Here is a 19,718-nt window from a genome sequence, read left to right as displayed (position 1 = left end):
TAAAAACTTTAGTACCAAAAAACGTAAATTTACATGTGTCATAAAAATATTTTTTTACTCTTTCATTTTCACATAAAATTTCATTGATAACAAATCTAGTATTTTCTTTTCCAATGCATGACAATAACAAATGTTTTTAAGTTATTCCTATAGATAAAAGTCGTCTACAATGCTCGTATGTTGTACATATATGTTATGTCTTTTTATATTAATGTATGTAATATAGCATAACTATTCATTATCACTAAACCTACCGACATTTCATGTATACCTAATCCTACCATGAGCGGTCAAATGACCGATTCAAAAAAACATATCTTAATATAGAAAGAGATTTTAGCCAATTGGATAGTAAACAAAATATTTTTCTGGTCCTCATTTCACTTTGGGAACTAACTATAAATCTTTCTTTTTTATCCTCTTCGTATATTAAAAATATTCTCTTCGTCCGTATCGCTGTCAAATAAGTCACAATTATTTTCTGCTGTATCAATATCGGAAACTTCTTGATCATCTTCCAAACAATCCTCGTCGATATTATTTATTTTGTCTAATAAATTGATATTCCTCGAATGTCTTGACATTTTTGGGGATGAATATACAAATGATAAAGTAAAAGCTAAAAAATATAAATCAAACGGAGCAAAAACATTGAGACCAGAAATAAAAAAAAGAAAAAACAATTGTAAATCATACCACAAAATATTGTTAGCTCTGTTGACTTTGTCGAAACTATCACTTATACCACGTAATAATTTCTACTATACACTGTGAAATTTTGATTCCCTCTGTTCGGATCGCAAGACCATACTGTCGTACAAAGAACGCTATGCATTTGTTCCAATCGCGCGTTTATCTACACTGTAGATCCACAATTACATTGTAGACTCGTAAAACAACTTCAGGAGTGCGCTTTCCGAAGAATATAGTCGTAAATAACATGAATTTCTCAAATGGTCAAATGACCGTTCGTGGTGGACTAGACATGCTATAAATTTTTTTCGGAAAGTAAACAATAAAGAAAGTTGTGAATATTGAAAAATGGGTTGTATGTATATTATAGAAAAAGTCAATAAGCTACATGGTGATAAAGTAACGTTGTATACGAGAAATTGTAAACGAAATTTCAGAAATGACCATTTGACCGCACATGGTAGGTTTAATGTTAAATTTAAGCCTTCACATTAGTCATCTCTATTAGCTAATGTTTTTTTCTTTGCTACGTTGATAAAACTACTTCGTTCCTTTAAACAATTAAGCTACCGTGCAACTAGCTGTCGCTATTGCACGAGGTCTCTTATTTCTAGTCTAGACATGACTCTGTACGGTAAAATGTAAGGTGGCGACTTGCTCGTAATGTTGCCCGAGGACAAGTTTACTAAGCCCACTAGACGTAAATAACATTGACAAACATGACCCGATTGACTAACACAGCAGACATTAACTTCTAGAAAAAGTAAAAGTACAAGGTAAGAAACTTGGTTTCGCATGAAAAATACTTTTTACGGTATCGTGCCAACCTTCGTAAAATGATATAAGGTTGCACGTATCCTTGTTATGAGACTGTACGTATTTTACAGATGTCATATATGTGTTTGGTAATCTTCTGTACCAATTTTTGTTTCCTTAGATATTAATCAGAAATTCTACGTGATATGGATCACAAAAGTTTACAATAACCTATTTTTTCTTGTCTTGTTCGTAGATATATGTGCATTATGCATTTTAAAGTTCAGTATTATAATTATTATTTCATCTGTAAACATTATGATTTCGTAAACCGACACTTTAGCGTTGGCAATAATTTATCGACAATAACTATTGTCAGGAGAAAAGAAATGAAACTTCTGAAAGAGTCAAAACATTACAAATATCCTAAAAGAACTCTTTTACAGCTATTTAGTAATGAAAATAAAATTTCTTTAGAAATAGTAATATCTGCGAAATTAGGTAAATTATTCAATACTATATCGTCTCATTCTGATAACTGGAAAGTTTTATAAAACAAATACGTTTTAAAAATTAACTGTTCATGTAAGTCATAAATTGTGCTCTATGATAATTTAGTGCAATTCTGATGTATATCAAATCTAAATTACTCATTCATAACATTAGTAAATCCTACATTTTATTCGAATGGTGAGTGTTAATGATTAAATGAGAGAAATTTTCTGTAAAAATTTACACTTATCTAAGTGTCAGTTATACGTACAATGACATAAGAATGAGTCCTAGAATGCATGTGAAGATTTTCAGAGTAAGCGCGTGTTATGAATACACAATATACGTACATGTGCAACTTTCAAGAATCCGACGTGACTCAGAAGTAGAAAGCCTTTAATTTAATGGAACACATTATCAGGGAATTCCCATAAAAAATTCTATGAAAATTGGTTATAAAATCGTTTTCTTTTACAATATGTGTGTATATAATATAAATCACAACTAAAGGGCGAGAGCCTTTTTTTTTAAATAATGGTTAAGTGGTAATTGCAAATTAATGTACGTTTAGACTAATCCTGATTTTTTCCACCAAATTATACTCGTTTGATATATGAAAGAAAAAATGAAGAAATGTAATACAAATATTGGCTAATGCATGTTTTATTTAAAAACTGGGAAAGCGACACTTAATCCTTTCCTCAGAACTGTTCTAATATTACACAGGATCGATAGTAACCAAAATTTTAATTTCAAAAATTAAAATATTTCTTGAACTAAATTATAACAGTAAATAAAATGAAGATAAAATAATTATATTTAACATACCAGAAGTTAAAAGTAAATCAAATTAGTTAAAAATTACAACATTTCAGAATTATTGAATAAAAAGTTATTCTGAATTACAGTCATGACAAATATATCTATAAAGTATAAATTACTATTTTGTTTGGTACATTCTTTATATACTCAATCCTTGCACCTTACAACTCAGCACATTGCACGCATTCTTTATCTTTGTTATTCCTTTATTCCTTTTTATGTTTTGTCTTTGTTTTTTTTCGTATTCTCTTCTAATTCTTTTCATCTTTCAAGTATCAGTTTAAGTGGTAGATTTTCTTCTCTTTTTATCCTGATCTGAATTTCTTCAAGGTGAAGCTGCAAGGAAATTCTGGTGTAAACTCTTCGCATAAACATTAGCTGCTCTGATAAAGAATTCTCCTCTGTTGCGTAGTGAAAATTGTATCAGTTGGGCTCCGTTGTAGCGTTACTTTCAAACCCAACCGTTGAAGTTATCACGCTCCTCAACTATGCTTTTCAACGTGAATTATAAATTTTCACTAACGATACACTAAATGGTGCTAAAAACCTAGTTGAAGGACTAAAAACATGAAGCACATACTTGCACATATTTGACTTGGTTTTGCACCACGTCCAATATTTGGCAATATTTAATATATTATTTATTTCTAATATTTCGTCCACAATCCTTTTGCTTGCAAAACTGCTCTAATTCGCTTTGCCATACTTTTTACTAATTTTTTGCAATAATCTGGAGATATTTCTTCCCACTGTTCTTGAATTCTATCATACAAATCTGTGATTTAAGTTGCTTGGGAGTCATATGAATTCTGAAGTCATCTTTTTAGTAAACTCCATAGGTTCTCTATGGAGTTAAAGTCGCTGCTCTGTGCAGGACAATTCAGAACAGAAAAGTGTTTAGCACTGAGCCAATTTTTTACACTTTTAACAGTGTGCTTAGAGTCTCAGTCATGCATGAAAGTTAATTTGCCTCTGCTCTGACTAAAAGATAGCACACTTGTCTAGACTGTTATCTGACTTTTATGAACAGAACGGTATAAGGTACGAATGCCGCCATGTTGCTTTATACATTTCCTGCTAATTGTTTCACCCACGTACGTATAGTACAGCTTTTAAAGTACTTTAATTATTTGACGTAACTGAATTCTAAGTAAGTAACGCAGTATCGATTTTTGCTGCATAGTTACCACTGTACGTATTAAGAAGTCTCTGGTTGTTACCTTTATTCTGAATTCTGCTTGAATACTATTTCTTTTTCAAATTATAAGTGAGTGGCGTACGCTTATAACATGTACGTGTAATTGAATAACTTTATCATATTTAACTCTTGTGCACTGTTCGAGTAATTATTATATATTAGTATAATCTAATTCATGTGTATTCCATAAAATAGGGTAAATTGAGTTTTCATATAAGAATATATACAGTGTCGGGTATTTAAATAAGAACACCTGAATATCTTCGTTATTTGTAGATCTATGGAAAAACTCTTCAGGATAAGTTAACACTGTTTGAGGGAGTCGTTTAACGGTAGCATAATTAATTTTCCAAGGTCATTTTTTGACGAGAATTTAAGGTCATTGATATTTTTTCAAATGACATTCCATAACTTTTTTCGATATGCTTATAGAACATAAAAACACAAATTCAACAACTTCGTACATTATACTGTTCTGAGTTCAATCTGAAGAAAATTCCATTTTACCATTTTCAGGATCCGAAGTTACATGTGTGCTCGAAATTATGACTATTCGCATTAAGTCTCCTTATTAATGACTTCTGTATATTTTCTAGCTTTTGTGACGTTATTCAAGCACATCCTGCAATAATTCTTTGTTTCATACATACTCTCTAATGTTGTATCTTTGTTAAGGTAAACAATATTTATTCATGTAATTTTCTCTAAATTGAATGGTCAGAACAGTATGGTTTATGAGACTGTTGGATTTGTTTTTTATGCCCTATAGGGAAATCGAAAAAAATTATTGGGTGTTATTTACGAAAACACCAATGACCTTAAATTTTCATCAAAAAATAACCTTGGAAAAATAATAGTGCTACAATTACACGTGTCTCTTCAAACAGTATAAATTTGTCCTGAAGAGTTTTTTCGTAGAACTATAAATAATGGAAATATTCAGCTGCTCCTGTTTAAATATCTCACTCGGTATATCTTAAATGCCATTATCAAATGTTGACAAATTTTATACAAACTTAATTTTACTAAAAAAGGTATTATAAATTAATATTAAGTTTTGGGTTAAATTCACCCGAACGATGTACAAGAGTTAACAAGGGAAAACTCCCTTTTTGGGTCGTCTCCGACCCTGTATGTGTTAACATACAGATTCTTAATAATATGTGTGTAGTATTATATGTAGCAATTAATAATTTTAAAGATATAGACAGTTCAAGTAATGTATCTTGAAGATGTAGTGGGAGTATAAATAGAAGATGTAGAAGTTTTGCTAATAAAGTGAGATGTGCGTCTCTGACTAGTAGACACAGGATTTTGGATCGCCTTTTGTTCACCGACATATTCTTTTATTTCGCAGTTTTAATAGTGCGCATTTTCATTGTGGAGAGATGGAAATGAATCTCATAAAGAGAGTTTCCCAAGTGTAAATTACCATGTTAAAGCTACTTCGGTTAAGAATGACCCAGGAACTGGCTAAAGTTGTCTCGTTCGAAGGAACCAAAGAGCTAGTTAAAGCTACTTATGGACTTCGATGAGACGGGGACCCGTATGGTTTGCTTAGGAAAGGTTTTAAACTGGAGGTGCTACTAAAACTGGCATTCAAAGTTCAATTTTGAATCTGAGCTGCTGCTGATGACGCTGAATTTAATATATATTGGTTGGAACTCCTTGTGGTCCCACTAACTTCTCTCATTTTAGGAGAAATGTGTGTGCTGTATTCGTGGCTATCGTAGAAGTTCATCCTCGTGACGATCTGTACGGAAATACATCGTGGACGCTTTTTGCTTGGAGGCAGTAATGCCAGATGCCGCGACAAAATGTCTGCGATAAAATCAAAGTGAGGTCATGGAGTAGAAGAGTGGGAATACCGCAGGAAATGTAATCAAATACCATGCGGTATCCCCCCTCTTCTACTTTATGACGTCATGGGAAGACATTTTGTCCCGGAATCTGGCAATTCTTCTTGGAAGGATTTTTTAGGTTAAGCGTGTGTGTAAGCGCTTGCTAAATGCACATATTCTATTTTAAGTTTATTTATTAGTTTTATTTTAGTTTCACAATAAATATATTGTAAATATATTTTAAATATAAAATCAAATGGTATCAGGGCTTGTTATAGTATCGTGGTTGAAATTAGCCAGTCATTTACGGCTACATTGCAATGCATAGTGTATTAGTACTCAATACTAAGTCAACGAAAGCGTGCTCATAATTATGGAATTTCAAAATTAAAGCTTTATGAATTCTTTAATACTTCTGTGTAGACGATGAAACAGTACATTGACTATCAGTGACGGACTAGGTCTAAACGTATTGATTCCGAGGAGACAAAGGTGTACCACCAACAAGCGTAAGGTCATCATTCACTTTTTATAAGAAACAAATGGATAAATATTTATTATATTCTTAAATATAAAGTATTCTCAAAAAATGATTTTTTCAAAGTAGCACCTACATTTGAGTTACATGATACAATAATAATCTTGAAGTTTCTATTACACTTTCAAGTTACTAAAAGATCATTAATATTTTTAATATATTGTTTAATGTATAAAAGGGCCCATTTGCCAGCGATCAAGTTGACACTTTGGCCAATTCGCTACTGCTGACTCCTGTGCGTGAAAGTACACCCAGTGATTTCAAATAAAAATGCAGTTGCATTTTTTAAGTGTACTAATGTATAAAAATACATGAAATTAGAATCAGTAGAAGAGATTGGGTTCAAATCGTGGGTAGGGTAAAATGGCGAATTTCTTTTTTGATTCTGTTGCTAGTACATATCGACTTTCTTTGTTACATTCTTATGATATATGAGGTGGTATCAGAGTTTAGTATTACATAGAGGGTCACGGCACTGTTTGTAGGTATCGAGAAAGTTCGTACGATAAACACACGAAAGAAATTCTGAGCACGTAGAATACCCTTCCTAGTTGGTTCTTGCTCGTTTAAGGTGTTGAAATGCGCCTTTCTATTTCGGTAACAGGAATATTGGATTGTGAAAGAAAGAGATAGAGATAGATGGTTTTTAAATATTTAATAAATAATGAAATAGGTATAAATCTTATATAACGGAATACAATAAATGATAAATTGAAATAAGAAAACTAGAGTAAACCCTTGAAAATATCGACACTTTATCGGTGTGCAATAAAATCGACTAGACTCCTGATTTAATTGCTCACGGTTTGTGATTCAAATCTCGCGTTTCTCGAAGATCACGTTAGAACGGTATCTGGCTTGCTTATTGAAAATGCTTTCTTTAGGATTTCTGTTGGCTTTAGATTTAACGATGTCACACGATTGTTTCTGCGAGTTTACTCATGAGTATAAATAAAATTAGGAATAAATTAAGATAAGTCCATTGAGTCGCGACTTTACCTGGTTTTTATTAGCCATCACTGGGTCATTAATTCAGGTTAACGATTGCAGAATACTAACACACATTTGTCAGCAGTTTTGATTGTCTGACCTCTGCCGCTTGCAAAATTTGAGTGACATTAGCAACGATAGAATAGATATTAGATGATGCAATAAAAGATTAAAACCAAAGTAAGATGTCATGTGTGTATGTTATAAAAATTTAGATTAGAATAGAAGCTTAAATATACGTAAGTTTGATATGGACAGTAAATGTTGATGTTTATAACAGTGCATAAGGCAGCAGTCACGCACTATTCACTACCACCGATTATTAGCGATCATCATTGACTAACGACTAAAATTAATATTCAGGATCACGCTACGATCATCAAATGGTCGATATCATTTGAACCATAAATGTAACTGCAAATCCGTTCTGACGTTCTAATATCATTTTCAGTTTCAATATTTCGTATAAATTGATTAATAAATCAATTTGGCTGGGAGTCCATGCATCATAAATAATTGTACTTATCTTATTAATATTTTAATAATTATATGTATATATATGTAGCGATATAATATTTTTATATGCTTATTATATGCAGCAATATAATATAAGACTTTTTTAAACAAAACACATGTGATATTTTGAGATTGCGTTAGAAATTATGAACTAGTCGCAAACGATTGATAATAGTGGTCGTAACGTGGCCACAGCTACTAATATGTCAAACAATATAAACATGTATCTGTTATATATTTTAAGTAAATATTTATATTTATGTTAACAAGAAGAAGATACACAATGAATACAAGACAAAATATAAAGTAGTGTTATTTGACAATTATTTGTATGATTTATTTATCAGATATAATTAAGGTATTGAATCTATCATTTCTACATTTGAAATTTGGTTAATGGCTGATGATTGGTGGTGATGGTTAAGCGTGACATCACATAGCACTTTAAAATTTTGATGTTTCAATTTTATTTTGTGAACTTGTGTAAAATATTGAACTTATCATCTTATCAATGATGCGTTTTTTTTTATAATTTATGCATTTTACAGTTATTCACTAGAATGCCACGAAATTACGTTTAAATTAGGAAAGAAGAGATAACAGAGCACAAAGAAAATGAAGAGTGGAAATAAAAGAAAACTAAAAGTACTAAAAGTGAAACTGTGAGGAAAACAATTGACTCATATCGGTTTTCATACAAACACAGTTTTTATGAAACCAAAGAAAAAAAACAATTTTTTTAAATGGCACTTACAACCTTTTTTATTTTCACTCTTCAATTATGAATACCACTATGTGTCTAATTGTAAGGTGTGATGAGTTGTAGGCATATCTTTCTTTGACGGACTGAACACTGTATTTCAAGTACTTAAATTGGTGGTATGAATCTGCAATAAGTATCGAAAGGTTGGCTTAATCATATATTGCATTCATTAAATTAATATAATCATCTTATCCAATGGTCGGGAAAGATGGCCAATTCATACAGAAATTACTTTTTAATTTTACACCAAAGATACGTGTAACATTATTTTTATATGTATGTACTTATACATTTTTATGTATAAAATTGTTATAGTAAAATATTATCTGTTTTCTAAAAGAAATAAAAAAGTTACACTTATTCTCACTTATTGTTAGTATCGTTCCTTACCCTAATCTCCCCTAAATGTTTCATTCCAAACAATTTAATTCTGTGTGATAATATTTTCTTTTATTCATATCTATTTAAAAAAACATCGTTTTACGTAATCCAGTTACATAAGAGATCCTGTATACTTACTTCTATAGATACAAATACATAAAACTGCGTTCGAATTGCATTTAAATATATTTGAAGTGAAAAGAGGAGGTATATTTAATTGTCACAATATTTTACAAATAATACATTGTTTTCAAATTTAATTTTGCAGTACTTGCTCCTGACCTACATTTTCTATTAATAATTCAACAGAATGAAGGAGGGGCAGATATTGATTTTCTACGATTATTCGTGCAAGAAATATGATTCGATGTCATTGATCGACATTCTAGAAAATAACGAATACTCTACAATTTTCATTAAATTGAAAACAAACTCAAATAAAATAGACAGAGGTATAGAAAACTGTTTTAACGCTTTTGTAACTACTGGGATATACATGTCCTACTAAATATTTATTTGAACTTTATCCAACATACCGGATTGTTTTCTTCATGGAAAGAGGGACACATACATATGTACGCATTGCACACATATTTCAAAAGCGGTAAAACTCAAAATAGAAAAAGCGAAAGAAAAACTTTTCACTTTTGAGAAAAAGCAAAAAGTTATTAGTGAGCATAGAAAAGTTATTTATTAAATAAATAGCAGCAAGAAGAGTAGAATTAAAATAACGAAAGTTATGATAATTATTCTAATAAATAGTTGCTGATTATTTACAAATAATGACTTTGTTACCATTATTCAAATACTTTGTAGGTACATATTTTAAGAATACTTTGGATATACTTTAGACTTTCAAAGTATAGTAGAATAAATTAAAGTATCACCAAGCTGATACTTTGTTGTAATTAAAAAATCGTGTTTCGTAAGTTATATTACTTTCTACGGTTGGAAATCATCTTAAAATTAACATAAAAACATAAAACTTAGTTAGTACACAAAGTACGAGCAGTAAACCAAGCTATTTGAGGCAAGTTTATTGTGAGTTACTGGAAGTCGTGAAAATGAGTTATTTCAATAGCGAAACAGCTGACATATCTACATCTCATGTGTGGACTTAGAGAGTGTAATGCTGCAAGAGCTGGTCTTCTGTGTCGAGAACGGTTTCTGAACTACCATTTTTCTGAGAGGAGAATGTTTCAAAGAATATACGAGTATCTTCGAATTCCTGGTTCTTTAGAAGTTTTCGCTACAATGTAACACGGTAATGCTACTGTTCTGGAATGACATAAGGTAGGTACCTTTAGTAATATGTACCATTTTGGAATATTAAGATTAAAATACTTTTTAAACTACAAATTCTTCAACATAAACAGCTTAATACTGTTTTATAGATAATAACGAGTTGCATCGAATAATGGGTTAAAAATTATGATTTCATTTAAGAAAATGTATGTGACCTTCATACAAGGTTTCCATCTATAAAATAATTAATTATAATTCTTATGATCCCTGCGAAACTGTTTTCGCAGGGATTCACTCTATATACAATTTACTTCCCAGAATCTAGACTAGCTGTTTAATTGACAATCATCGATATTATATCGCTGACAATGTAGTATCAGGCACTGATAATATTTACAAAATGTCAATAAAAGATATTTTCAGCCGCAAGTGTGGTTTTGTATACAAATCAGGAAGAAATAAAAATTCTATTAAAAGGGTAGAAACGTAACATCGTTTAATTTTCTTCTGTGACATTTTCTATCTTTAATAATTCTGAAAATATTAGCTCCGCCCAGTTGCGTGAAGCACGCTGTAGTTCACTCAGTGGCTGTATTGTCAGCCATTGCTGTGTCATTTGCGTGCCATAGTAATTCGAAAGTGTTCTGATTAGTTATTTTGTATTTCACTGCGAAATCTAAATACACTGTAGATAGAATCAGTTTAAGAAGTAAATGAAACTTCAACATTATAGTGAAAGGAAATGGTAAGGTTTTGACCTATGGTTCCTTTCATACTTTTTAACTCTGTGACGAGTACAATGCAAAGTAACGATAAAACAATTTGATCTTGAATTTCAAAGTACGAAACAGGATTCTGACAACACTGCTGCGGGATCACCATTCACGCGACCTTAGACCATATATACTTATAGATACAGTGTCAGATAATTTTCCGGAAGCAAAGATAAAACATCTACATGACGTTACATGTGGGCAAGATGTATAAGCTATGCTAGTACGATATATACTACTTATGGAGTTTCAAAAAAACGATATACCAATGTTTCAAACATGTAAAACTATTTTAATGTTCGATTTGAATATGTCGTTAATTTTTGTAAGCAATAAATAACTGTGTATATATATTCTTTTTAAAGTATACAAGATAATACTTTTTATAAGTATGTATTTTAGTTATTAATTTTTATGTTACTTTTACAATTTTAAATAGTGCTTATTATAGCATATTTTGGAGATTATAATTTTGATTTGTTAGTTGTAAAAGGTGTCTGATTAATTATTTCCTTAAAACTTATTTTAGCTTAAACAAGAAATAAAAATACGAATAGCACATAAATGTTTGGAGGAAAATTATTTATTTCTAATTGTAGATCATAAAATAAAATGGTTTTAGTCAGCCTGCTGCGTATTTTATTTTTATCATAACCTAATTTATTGCCTATATATTCTTCTGTATTTCCTTGCAACTTTGAACACAGCATGTTTGCACCATTTTTAATAATTTATAAATTAATATCATGTCAACCATTTTGAATCATCTTTTATTCACATGTGACATCACACTTTCCACGTCATCTTTGCTTCACTCGATTCCTGAATTTCCTATACACGCACTATACGCAAGCCGCGACTAGTAATATACATGACACAAACACAATCATATAGTATATATGGTCTAAACACGGGACCAAATTCACTAGTAAAAAAATGATCGAAGAAGAAATGATTTTGTTTCTGTTTCTCATCTATGCGTTTACATTCTGTATCTTTTGAAATACTTTTTGGTGATATACTTTAGATTTTCGTGACTACATTTGTTATTTGACCTATACAAACGTTGAAGAATTATTAGTTAATATAAATACGTATACGATATTTGATCATTTGCTATTAAAAAATGAAACAGGTACGTATTTATATTTTTTGATCTGTTTATATAGCTGTTATGTTTATATAGCACATATAACTTACATGTTATATGATCACATTTTAAAAAAACTTCTATCAAGGCCTTAATTGTGATCTAGAATATAAAATTTATATTTTTAGACAGAAAAAAGACATTAAAAGAACTTTTCACTTAAAAATAAGTGTTCAAAGAGATACAAATCCATAAGACAGCATTGAATTTGAAAACTTTAAACGCAAGTATCTCGCAAACAAAAACATGTGGCTTAGGTCATCTTATCTTATAACCAGAGATGCATTTCTCCAGATTTGAAATGTGTTTGATAAAATATCTGATTTAAATTCCTACCACTCGTAGCATTATAATCTTATTTTAGACTAAATCGATAATGTCAGGCGTGACACGAAAATGGTAAGTGGGCTTGCAAGTACGTGACAGAAAAATATATTGGACGATAGGTCTGTCCGTCCTAGACTTCGTCAATAGTATCACTAGGCACTAATACATCAGCGAAACGCTCGTTTCAGAAACAATATAATAAAGCACGTAGTATTAAAAAACCTCACAAATACTGTAGTTATAATCACATTTTAATTTATGCCGCAGTTCATAAATTTTTTACAAATTCAAATGTTTTATCATTCTATATTCAACGCCACGAATCAGAAGATGGTGGAAGGCGCTGCGCATTAAAATTTCACAAACAAGACGTTCGATACAACTGTCGCGTCGCCAATTTGAAAGCGTTTCTGCAGCGGTCTGAGGTTAACGTAAGAGTCTTCAATATTCCACAAGATTGAAGAATTTTTGTTGCAGTACGGAGCATCAAAACCGATTGGTACAATGTGCAGTAAATTGTTGAAAAATTCTTACTATGAAACTTATAAAAAAGTTGTTATGTATCGGAACTTTCCTAGACTATTAAAAATTTTCGATTTCACAAAAGAAAGCAATCGGAAGGGAAAAGGGTGTAACAATTCGCCTCAGTATTACAGAAAGGTAATTTAAATTATAACTTCGGTAGGTACTTGCAGAAAGTGATGTGAAACTCCATGATTCTCGAGCTTTTATTGATAGTATTTTAATTTCTTTAATTAATAACTAAGAATATTATAATATTAACAACATTTAACTTTTGAAAAAGCGGTAGAAACCACTACAGCTTACAGACAAAGATATAACTCCAGTTACAAATACTAATATGTATGATTTGTTCTAAGTACAACAATAATCATTTTGTTTTTAAATTTACATTTAATGAAAGTAATAACATTGTGTGGCGGCAGAAGTGTATTTAATAAGAAAGATTTCATGCAAGTTTATCTCTGAGATGACTGTTAAATAAGATATACTGAGTACAAATGTAGGTGAATTTTAAGCAGTCAGTTGTTATCTGTAGTTCCCCCTATAAAAAAAACTAGTATTACGTTTTATAACAATAAATATTTTTCATCCACTACGCTGCACGAGTATTACACATACCTATTTTGTTTTTAGTCTTACGTGTAGTTCGTAAGTATCTATCCGCACAAAATTTTATTTTCGTATCATAACTTTATTGTGTTTGTTGTAAGTACTCATAATATATCGAACGGTTTGCACGCACGCGTTTATATGCCAGCGAAGAGGGATGGGGCTGGGGAGGGAGTACGACAGACAGCTCACGAGTGCAGAAGTGCACGCTCTAGGTAAACACCTACGCGCGGTTGCCCTCATTACTGTGAAAGATGAAAATCCTTCCAAGTTGTGATCGCACGACGACTGACGAGTACACTTTACTATCAAATTAAGTCTTACGGTTTGTACGATCCAAGAGAAAAAGCAGCAAATGAAAGCCAAATAGCCGTATTTGGACCAATCATCCATGCACTTTTTAGCCAAGATTATCCTGCACTAATTTTATTACCACCAAGGGACGAAAAATGAAAACATGGAGAGCGTGAACTGCATTTTTACAGCGAGCTGCTCAGAAGTGACCATGCAGAGGGCTGGGTGTAGCCGAAAGAAAGGGATAAAGCTCGAAAGGATTTTCGTTTTTCATAGCTAAAACATCACTCAACGCAGTTTTGGTTTAATAAGAAATAATATTACAGAGGAACGGTATTACAATTATTATGATGCTTTTTTTACACGCGCTCAATGCATAGCTCCAGAACCACGCCCAGGTATCTGAAACTTATTTTCCAATTATCGCGATGTATCGTCCAGGATAGTTAGTCTACAATTCCGCGTTTTATTTAGCCGCGAGAAGTGCAAGATCGATTTCAGTTCATCATTTAATTTGATACATGTGATCGCGATCGCAGTGATTGCAATGATCGTAGTAACTATTTTTGCACATACCAGGTGCCCGAACCGATTTTTGGGCAGCTACTCATGTATCTACTGATGCATTTGACGGGCTTCTTATTCCCTGGCCACCAACCAGGCTAGGTCCTTAACACATTGACGATCGCTAGTTTCGAAAGTCATTTTAAATGACGCCAATATGGTGTCAAGCGGTCGTCATAATATCAAGGATGAATCGTGCATGCTCCACTCCCTAACCCAGCCCAGAATATATATCCTTGCAACTAGACGGTAAAATGAAATTTTCTGAAATCTCTCTGGTGGTTCCTCTTTGGGTGAGGACTAATTTGTCCACGTTTATTCCCTTAGTAGTAGCGATGGCTTCTAAAGCGTAACTTAACCTCCAGTCCCCCCCCCATTAGGTTGTGTCAATCCAAACACAATTTATAATATTACTAGCCGGAGTTTAGGAAGCAGGAAAAATCAGAGGAGTCGAAAGGAAGTATTAATCTCAACTACTATTAACTAGTGGTCCAGAAAGAAGAAAGACTAAAATTTTTACGCTCGCCTACTTATCGTCTAAATACGCTTTCTCCTCATTCACTTGATTATATTTCACATGTTACATCGAACTACATCCAATCTACAGAAATTTTTAGTGAGTTCTTAATGAAGAAGAGGAGACGGTGAGGGCGTCATTCAGCCATTGATGAGTGTTATTTTATGACTGTGATCATGGTGCGTCGTTCGTTAAAACCTCGAGTTTTCCCCATTGACACGGGATCCTGGTCCAAATACATTTTCTGTTTTATCTAACTATTGAAGTCTCTTTTCCAGAATGTGAAGCGACAGGATCCTTCTCACATGACATCTGTTTTGCTGTTTATTGGCTTGTATTTAGATTAACGTTGCCGAACATCTTAACCATTTTACAGTTTCTGAACTCCTTCCAAATACGAAAGCCTTCCTCATTCGATGTGGTGTTGTTCTCACTCCCAACAAGAAATGCTCTCAATATAGATCAGATATTGTATACAGCTAGTAAGTTGGAAGATGGAAGAAATGCTCATCTCATTGACTGTAGCAAAATAAGTTAGCTTGTTCGACCACAATCATAGAGTCGAGCCACATGAACTTTCGTTATTTAGTTATATCTATTAATCGATGCTTGTAACGGCGACAAAGGTTGCATTAAGTGCCATCCCAACTGCTAACTTACCAGCCATACACAGTACCTTTAGCGACTCCTAAAACTGAAAATTGCGCCGTGGCTCTTTCCGATGACTTCTTCCAGGTTTTTGACATTCCGTCTCCTAAAAGCGCCCTTCCCATTGTTTGTCGCCGCCGATACACCGTTGAGCACCGTGTGAACGTATAGAATACAACTAATATTAGTCTATGTTTTCTGAGGACTCTTGGCGATGCGCTTTTTAGATGTTCTCTAATGCAGCGTTTTCTAAAGGAAGGGGTTTCCTTTGTGGCGTGTATTCCAATTGTGGCGTGTAACAATAAGTGCCTTCGTCGCGAGCTTTTCTCTTGTTACACAGAAAGAAGAGAAAAAATGGGATGTGGTAAAAAAGGTAGTGAAAAGTTAGAAATACGGGGAAAAGTGAAAAACAAGATAAAGTGTAAAGAAAATATGTACAAGTGAAGAAAACTATTCCGTGTTCAGATCTGTAAGGGCCTGCTCATCAAATATACGTGTCGATGATCAGGTTTGTGCGAACCTTTAAGATAAAGTAGACGAAACATAGACGATACTGCAAACCTAGGAAAGTGAAAGTCAATGAGAAACAGAATAGGTGCGTACTCAGAAATGTGAAAAAATGAAGTAGAAATATAAGACTTTGAGATATACTTAACTGCCATATGAAACTGGCATAAAAATTACGAATCCAAATACATTTACAACGAATTAAGAAAGTTCTTACATAATTAGATATCATATAAAAATTAATACAGTAAAGTGATTTTCTGAGAACTATATACACTATTCTGAATACTGAGTAATTCTTGAGTATTTCTGAACAATTAGTCGACGTGATAGTATTCCTAAGAAAAAGAAGGAGTTAGAGGCATCGATGAAGAGTCAGTATTACTAACAATAAGAATAAACTACATGCAGCTCTTAGCATGCTTAAAAGTTTAATTCTGACACTCTTACAGATGCTTTTTTTTAAAGAAGGGTAGTAAAAAACTTTCCTTTAGGTGTTTTTTTTATCGTGTGAAGCGGATTTATATTGCATAGGTAAATAGATCCTTATACAGAGGTTTGGTTCGACTAGGAAGCAATAGTAAGTGTAACATCTCGGTACGGAGAATATTTTCCATTACTCTTCCAAATATTTGAGTCTCTACCTGTTAAAAGAAAGCCCCCTAGCATTCTCGTTTTTTTCGTTTATCTTTATGCGCGACTCTGAGCAGCTGAATAGAAACCACGACACGCTGTACCAACCGTGATGTTCCAACTAACTGGCCGACCAACGTTGACAGTCAAGTTCGTCAGAGTTGGTTGCTATTCAGTTAGATCGGACTAAAGTTTGCTTTCGAGTCTATAGTTTAACCTCATAGAATCTGCGAGTCGGCCTAAATTCTATCTTACAATCTCTACGACCAGTCTGTAAGTCCCCGCATCGACAGTGCATTGACACCGAGTCTACAGTAATCCCAATGGTTTACTGATCTTGCATCAGTTTCATCCGTGTACCAACTAACACATCAATTACTACATTTTTTGGAAATATATCTATCCTCACTAGCCTTTCGCGTTATTTGCGTCCCAACTCGTAACAACTATTTCAAGAAGAAAAGCGATGTTCTTCCTACATTAGTAATGGGGGGTTCGCGTGACATACGGTAAAAGATTGAAATCTACAGGTCTAGATTCTTTTTACAATAATGGTTTATTAAACAGCCCTTAATTTAACTATAAGAAATAGTAAAGGAGCATTAAATACCCTTTCAATCTCTAAGGAACAGTCGCTGCCTACTACAGAAGCGATCTAAGTCTTACTAGATAGTAAATTATCTGTTTCCTAGATATATCCGCGTTTGTACAACTTCTAAATGTTTCGTCAACTTAGAATTTTGGAGTAGTATTTCGTATATCTGTTACATGTACAACGAGTCCTTAACCTTCAGAGGTTATGTCCTGAACAGAATTACATTCTACAATAAGGCCAAATTAGGATACTTCCTGTGCAAACTTGTAAGGATCAGGAGCGAAAGACATGCGAACTTAATTGGTAATAGTATAATCTCCTACTATGACACCCCTTTCCTGATAGTGAATACATCAGCGTGTGCTTTCATTTTAATAAATAATTGAGCATGTAAGAGGAGTATGCATGAAATTAGGGATGCATCAGTAATTCATAGGCAAGACGAGACAGACAAGGCCACACGGCGTCTGCGAACTACCTCTCTTGCCCTTATATCATCCCGCTCGTCATCTTACCAGCTCTACACAATAGTAGTGGTATGTGGAAGATTATGGATTCTTGAAGTAATCTTCATTTAGAAATTTACGAGATCTGGTGTGGTCTCACTCGACTTCTCCTGACCTAACCTGAAGAGTCAAGCTGTTCAAAAGTGTCGAGTTACCTGAAGATATTGAGCTACCCTAGAATTCATGTATTGCAAGTATCTTCCCGAGGTCATCTGACATTCTCCGACTCGGTTCGACTAGTCAGACATCCGTAATTTCGGATATTCACACATCCCTGGCGAACAGGACAGTGGTTGGCCCTTCCATTAAGAAACAGCATCACTCAAATAATTAATTATTACCATAATTAATACTAAATGTATCTATACTATTATACAGGGTGTCCCAGAACTGGCGGTACAAACGAAAAATAAATGATTCTACATAAAAAAATAAGTCTAAAATATACAATAAATTTGTCTGATATCGAACTTCGTTTTCGAGAAAACTGAGTTTGAATTGTGGTTACTTAGATCACCGACTGTCTTTATGGTACGCTAGAAGCATTTTCCTTTTCTTATTTACCTCTCAAATGCCTAAAGCTGTAGTTCGATACAGTTGTAGTCGATCGAAGTTCAAAGTCAATTTTCTCGGTAATGAAGCATGATATCAAAAATTTTTATTCCATATTTTTATCTTATTTTTTCATGTAGAATCACCCTCTTTCTGCTTGTACCACCAGTTCCGGAATATCCTGTATAAAAAGATCAAATTGCTTGGCTTTCTAGGGCAAATTCTGAAATTACTGAGACGATTTGAGAAATTCTTTCACTGTTTAAAAGGCTAATTGTTTCTAGTGACATAGGTTATATCTTACACTGTATTATGCTGTTAAGAGAGAAATATTGATACATACAAGAATAGCAAATGTCTCGGACCTAACACCGATTCACACGTCACGCGTTGCATGACAGCCGATCTCCCATTGTTTTTCTCATGGCTAGTTATATGTTGGCCTATTTAGAATTGAAAACTCTGAAAATCAATATATTTTGATACTACAGCGCAACATAATAAAAAATGTGGTATATTCCGAGGTACTATAGATTGACCTAAATAAGTTCTCTTTGAAGTGTTTGAATGAAACTCCATATTGATAAAAATTTTAAATACGTTTTCACTATATCTGCGCTATTTTTAAAACATTCAACAGAGTTGCAGTCAATTCACAACATCCATGCAAGCGAATCTGCTGGCAAAAGCTAATTTATAATATAAAATCTGAAACTTGATCAAAAGTGGACGTACAACATTTGTACATTAAGCCATCGACATGCCCATTCAATAAATTCTATAACAAAATTTATATAAATAGTTTTAAAGGGCTCCCTAGTGTTCGAAGAATAAATAAAACTTTAAAAACTTAAATAAAACTAAAAAATTAATTTGCAAACAAAAGCAAAAAAATTTAATTTCCTATGAGAAAACAGAGTTATTGGCCAAATCCAGATATGTAGTTATTGGCCGATCGATCAACAGTAATTGATTGCTGGAAACAATATAGAGTAACCATAGTAACAGCAATTGATTTCTTGTGGAAAAACATATCTTTCTCACTGCTTTTCATTCCATATCTACTATTAGAGTATCCTTTAAAAGGGATACATCATATAATTATAATAGGCATGTTTATATAAAAAATCGTTATATCTTGAGTATTATATGGCTAGTAAAATTTGAAACTATAAAGTTGTATAAAATTGTAATCTATAGGTTACAAAATTAAAATTTTTAATCATAAGATGCGAAAATTAGAACGGGGAATAAATATTTTAAAAAACACACTGAACAGGAAA

The 19,718-nt window shown here is 32.7% G+C and overlaps 2 protein-coding genes across 6 annotated transcripts in view; both read right to left on the bottom strand.

Moving 5' to 3' along the window:
• Positions 1 to 19,718, bottom strand: part of Nca (neurocalcin homolog) — a 245,771-nt gene that overhangs the window by 47,869 nt on the left and 178,184 nt on the right. The gene's annotated exons all lie outside the window — the stretch shown is intronic.
• Positions 1 to 19,718, bottom strand: part of LOC143178177 (neuronal calcium sensor 2) — a 175,657-nt gene that overhangs the window by 17,623 nt on the left and 138,316 nt on the right. The gene's annotated exons all lie outside the window — the stretch shown is intronic.

This window comes from Calliopsis andreniformis, chromosome 4, assembly GCF_051401765.1.
Source record: "Calliopsis andreniformis isolate RMS-2024a chromosome 4, iyCalAndr_principal, whole genome shotgun sequence".
Classification (NCBI taxonomy): Eukaryota; Metazoa; Arthropoda; class Insecta; order Hymenoptera; family Andrenidae; genus Calliopsis; species Calliopsis andreniformis.
This window is presented reverse-complemented; position numbering and strand designations above follow the sequence as displayed.